Source organism: Arachis stenosperma, chromosome 8 (genome assembly GCF_014773155.1).
Source record: "Arachis stenosperma cultivar V10309 chromosome 8, arast.V10309.gnm1.PFL2, whole genome shotgun sequence".
Classification (NCBI taxonomy): domain Eukaryota; kingdom Viridiplantae; phylum Streptophyta; class Magnoliopsida; order Fabales; family Fabaceae; genus Arachis; species Arachis stenosperma.
In genome coordinates, this window is record NC_080384.1 from 36,833,983 (window position 1) to 36,840,487 (window position 6,505).

A 6,505-nucleotide genomic window follows, 5' to 3' on the forward strand; every position below is an offset into this window, starting at 1 on the left:
AATGAAGGCATTACAAGGCTTGGTCTAATGATAACTGTGTAAGTCTTCTTAACTAGATCAAAAAAAAACAGAAGAGCCTTAGTTCAAGTAGCATTTTACCCCCTTTTTTACTATTAAAATCTAGAGTTTAAATTCTAAAAAATGCATTTGAGGAAAAAAATATAATAAATATGTGAAGAGTGTGTGGATGTATTGTGTATTTGAGATTGGGGGTTGTCCAATCTACTGACAAAAAAAAAAAAAATAGGACTGACAACACATATATGATTTTAATAAATTATATAATATAATATATCTGTAAAACTTATATATGTAGTAAAAAAAGTAAATGTTAAGGCTATAACTTATCTCTTATAAAAAATTAAAATAATTACTAAATAGTTTAATTTACTAATTTAGTTCATTTAAAAGAGGTTATTTATGTTTTTAATTTTTTAATTTGTTTATAATTTATAATAGTGTTAAAATTATATATAATAAAAGTGTTGTATTTAATTTTTAAGTAGAAAATCTTATTATTAAACTGCAAATAAAGATGATGATGCATCTTTTAAATTGAGAAAGAGTAATATTGCAAGAACTTTGGAGTTAGAAGAAATATGACAAGACATTTATTTAGGTTTATCTTATTTTTATTTTATTAAGAACTTGATGATTATGCTATTTGTACTTTTGTATTGGATTTTTTTTAAGATTTTATTAATTTTATTTTTAATTTTAATTTGAACTTAGTTTTTTATTGGTATGTATGAAATTTGGAATGATTAAATTTTATATTTGTTTAAAAAATTTTGATTTTTCTGCACATAAAGTAGGGTAAGGTAGGGTTTAGAACTTTAGAGTGTGAGTAAGATTAGGATAGAGAAATTATCAACTCACAGATAAAGTATGATAGAATTTAAAAAAAAAAAAATTAACCCGCGAGTAAAATTAGGGTAGAGCCCAAATCCTACCTTACTCTACCCATTGTCAGCCCTATTCTGAGGGAAAGCATCAGAGGAGCTTATTCCGAGAGTATTAGTAATACCTACCTTAATTTTCATTTTGTGATATCAAACACCTCCATCTTTGATTGGCAGTTTAACGGGGCGACAAATAACACCCAAAAGTTAGGATTTGATATGTTATTGAGTTTGTGTTTGTTCTAATATATGCTTGCAACTGTTTTTACTGTGAAATATTGTATATTTTTTTATTGATGTCTCTGAATTAAGAAAAAATTCTGTAAAATTTTTGTGTTATTTGTTTTAAAACTTGTTTGGTTTACAGAAGATTATAACTATAGGGTATGCTCTACCAGATTTTGTAAAAAAATTAATAATTTTGTCTTGTTTGTCAAATTTTAGTGTGTGTAATTCAATATGATTCCAAGTTATCGTCTATGGACGTATGATAGGGATAATGGTAGACCAGGGTAGATTAAGACCTAAATTCTTTGAGGGAGTTGACACATTGATCGGGCATGTGTTCAGCATGGAACCATTTAGGTCTGAAGGGGTATCTAGGTTCCGTGTGAAAAGTGTCGGCTGACTAAGTGGTTAGGACCTGCCGATATAACATTTCACCTTTATTGTAATGGGTTCAAAGATGGGTATTTGATGTGGACGGAGCATGGAAAAGTAGACGAATAGGAAATTAATAAGTCTGCCTCAAATTTGAATAGGTCCGACTATCGATCAACGAGGATTCAGGTGGAAAGAAAACTAAATATGGAAGACGTAACTTGGGAGGATAACCAAGAGAAATAAAACGAGATGGTATTTGATGCAACAGATGTTACGAAACTGGAAGAGGATGAATAAGAACCTAACCCGGAGGCAAGGATATTTTATCATCTATTAAAATCTGCCAGGAGACCGTTGTATGAGGATTGCGTTCATTCGGAGTTGTCTACATGTGTTAGAATGATGACTATTAAGTCAGACTCAAATCATATGCAAGAGTCCTTTGATAAGTGGACCACCCCCCTTTGTAACGAACTGGTACCTGTCGGGACCTCTGGCATCCCCCGAAACCACTATGAAGCAAAGAAGCTAGTTTTGAAATTGGGTCTAAATTCGTTGAAAATTGATTGTTGTTTGAATGGGTGTATGTTGTATTACAAGAGGGATTCAGACCTAACTGAATGCATATTTTATAAATCACCAAGGTTCCAAGTCGAGAGAGAATAGATTGGTAAATGTCGGTTAAAGAGAGCTCTGATGAAACAGATGCAATAGTTGTCCTTGATGCCTAGGCTGAAGCGATTGTATGCATCAATGAGTTTGGTCCCTCACATGACCTGGCATAGTAACAACAAGAGGGATGGTTGAATCATGACGCACCTGTCACACGGAAAAGCCTAGAAGCATTTTGATCGGGTGCATTCTATATTTGCGAGCGAGCCGAAAAATGTTAGATTAGTTTTGTGCTCTGACATATTTGCACTGAATTTCAATTTCGGTAACGTGTATTCTTATTGGTCTGTAGTCGTGACACCGTATAATATGAGTCCCGAAATGTGTATGAAGGACCATACATGTTTCTAATTTGCATCATACCTGGTTCTAGAAATTCAAAGAGCAAAATAGATATCTTCTTGCAGCCCTTGGTGGATGAGTTAAAGGAGTTGTGGATTGATAGCATAGAAACATATGATATTTTGACGAAGACAAACTTCGAACTGTGGGCTGCGTTGACGTAGATCATTAACGACTTTCCTACATACAACATATTGTTAGGTTGGTCCGCTCAGGGCAGAATGGCATGCCCCATTTGTATGGAGGATACAAAGACATTTTGGTTGCCGACTGGCGGTAAGAATTCATGGTTTGATTACCATAAAAAATTTATCGACTTTGATCATCCTTTTCGGCGCAATAGGGACTCGTTCAAAAAGAATACAACTGAACACGAAGAGGTACCCGTAAATTTGAATGGTAGGCAAGTTTGGAATTGCGTCAGCAGAATCCTAACAATCGTCGAAAATGGGACAGATTTGAGACCTTTGGGATATGATTGGGAGCATAATTGGACTAAATAGAGTATATTTTGGGAGTTTTCTTATTTGAGAGACAACTTGGTTGGATATTGTCTTGATGTGATGCACATTGAAAAAAACGTGTTCGATAATATAATGCACACCATAATAGACGATGAGCGAACAAAGAATAATGATAAGGCACGATTACACTTGATGGACATTTGCAAGTGACCAGATCTGAACTTAAGGAGACTTGATAACGGGCGATGGGTTAAACCAAAGGTAGTGTTCGCTCTAACAAAGGAGCAGAGGCAAAATGTTTGTAGATGGATGAGAGGATTGAGGTTTCCTGATGGTTACGCTTCTAACTTGAGTAGGTGTGCAAACATGTCACAGGGTATATGCTTGTTGGGTTGAAGAGCCATGATTGTCATGTTTTCATGAAGCCTTTGCTTCCAGTTGCATTCAGAGAACTTTCAACCAACATCTGAAAATCACTCACAGAAATAAATAAGTTCTTTAGGGATTTATGTGCTGTCAAACTTAGTATTAATGATCTCACAGTCTTGGATAAGAACATTCTCATCATACTTTGTAAGTTAGAGAGGATATTATCTCTATCATTTTTTAACATTATGGAACACTTAGCAGTCCATCTACCATTCGAAGCACTACTAAGTTGGCCGATCCAATTTGAGAGATTGATTATATTAGTTCATTTAAGCGCACCGTGAAGAACAGGGCTCGAATTGAGGGCAGTATTTGCGAAGCATTCCTAGCTAAGAAAACATCCGCATTTTTCTCATTCTATGTTCAGTCTTATGTTGAGTCACGTATAACAAGGGTTGCAAGGAACGATGAGTGGAGAAAATTATCATCGGGTGGAACAAGATACGTAATCTTTGCTCTGGAAGGAGCTGCAATGGGTGTGGACAGTGACTACTGGTTAGAGAAGAAGGAAATCGATGCCGCACATCTGCATGTGTTGATTAACCGTGTCAAGATTTCACCGTACCTCATGTGAGTTTCTTAAGTCCTCGTAAATATTGCAATTAGTAACATTCTAACTTCGTAATCTAATAAAAAAATTTATCCTATTCTATTATATATGTTATTTCATGAGACAAATCTTGATATCTCATCGAACAACTTTTCACGTTGGTTTAGAGAATACGTCAGCGTGCATCTATCTAACACAACAGATTCAAAAAGAGTTGCACTTAATTGGGACCCAATGAATAAGGACACTAGCTACCCGATGTACAGTGTTAATGAATATCGATTTCATACCTTACAATGGTCGATAAGGAAAAAAACAGATAACACCGGAGTTTGGGTTCGTAGGAATTTAGGCAGTGGTCATTTTGATTGGTTGGTGTGTTGCATAACATAATTGAATTAGAATATTTCTGTTGCACTACGTACAAAGTGTGTGTGTTTAAATATGAATGGTATGATCCTAGTTCATGACAAGAAACATGAAAGCACAATGACTACGATATTACTGAAGTTAATTTAACTAGAAAATATAGGCACTACAATTTTTTATTCTACCTCAAAATGCAAGACAGGTGTACTTTTTGCCTTATGCAAGTTCATGCAAGTCTAGTTGTGTGGTTGTAGTTAAGACTAAACAAAGAGACTAGATCAAATCTGATGATAGGACAGATGGTCAGGAACCTTATCAGATTGATAACCCAACTCTTTCGAAAATGATGATTGATACCGGTGAGCCGATTACATGACGATGCACTACCCTAACAGGACGATGATCTTCAAGAAGAAGACGATATCGACGTGGACAAAAAAGAGGAAGACGAGTTCGATGATCAATAAGTTAATCTGTCGGATTAATTCGACAATAATTTTCAACAAATTGTGTTATATATTCCGTTGCTAAATTTGACAATAAGTATTTTCTGATAAAATTTATACCGTCGTATTTACTCAGCCGCTAAATCTAACGATATTTAATGACTTTTTTGTAGTAGATATGATAGAGATGCAACTACCCCATGTAGTTACTGTTTCTGTTCCTTGAATTTGGGCTTTAGTTCCGTTCACGTACCAAAAATGAAATGCATCTTATTCGAATTCTCACTATAGCTAGAAAGTTGATATATGAAAATTACGAAAAAAGAAGGGAATATGTGCGTATTAATGTAATTTGACAAAAAAAAGATTCAATAAAAATGTCCGAAACATAATTTAAATTAGTCATAACTCATAAAAATAAAGTTCCAAAAAAATAGTTATTAAAAATATTTTAGTTTAATAAATTCATCATGACTTAGTTTTTTTTTTTTGGTCACGGACTTAGTTTCATATATATGGATTATCAAACGGACCGATCATCCAAAAACGTAAGCCCAATTCCTTTTTTTTTTAACCGAAACCATTGAGGAAAGAGAGAGTTCAAATTTTGGTAACCTTGGGGGCAGTTCTGTTTAATTTTGTTAAGGAATGAAGGTTTATGGAGTATTAGAAATATAATCATTAATGTTATCTTTTTTCATCAGTTGAAGTTTTTGGGATGAGTGATAGGATGGTTATTATAGATAATATAAAAATATTCATTTTATAACTTAACACATTGTACAAATAATCCATTATCTCCCTAGTGGTTAATTGTATCATGATCTGATACAACTGCTAGTGTTTGCACTTCCATATCAAGCTTTAATTACTAAGAAAATTTCATCAAGCCAAAATTATTATGCGTAAAACTCAACAATATGATTAATGAATGATATTAACGTTATATTATGATCGTTTTGTCATTAATTCAATAATAATAATAATCATTAAATTTGTCAGTTATAAATTTAGAATCAATTCAAATAAAATTAAATGAGGACTCATCTAATAAACAGTTATAAATTTATCTTGAGTAACATATATATATATATATATATCCTTTTTGTTTTAAACTTTCACTTTCAAGGTATATACAACAATTAACAAATAAAAATATATATTATCTGCATATAAAATATTAACCACTAGATATTTATGTATAAATATGTATTATTTAATTTATTTTTAAAATATATTTTATATTTCAATATACATTTTATATAAATTGTGTTATTGGTGGTTGATTTGTTACGCATAGCCGGTATAGGTAGCATGGTTGATAAACGAATATATGTATATTGCATTCTTAATAATTTGTTATTAGTGGCATCAAAGTAAAGAAGGTTACATGGAAGCACACAAACAACCAACGAGTCAAACACACCCACCTTTCATCCACATCCACTTCTTCCCCTTCCACGTTCCTCACACGCATGCAGCAACACACACCCTTTGATAATTACTGCATGCACCATTCTACTCATCAATCACCAGGTCATCACATGCAAAGTGATTATTATGGTACTTAAATAACGTTGCCTAATTTATTAAAAATAACTAAAATTAATATTTAATTTTAAAAATATAAAAATAAATAATTTTTAAATATTTAATATCCATTTTAAAAAGATTCCAATCTCAGGATAAAAGTTGCTTTTATTCCTAATATTTTCACAATGAGTGACG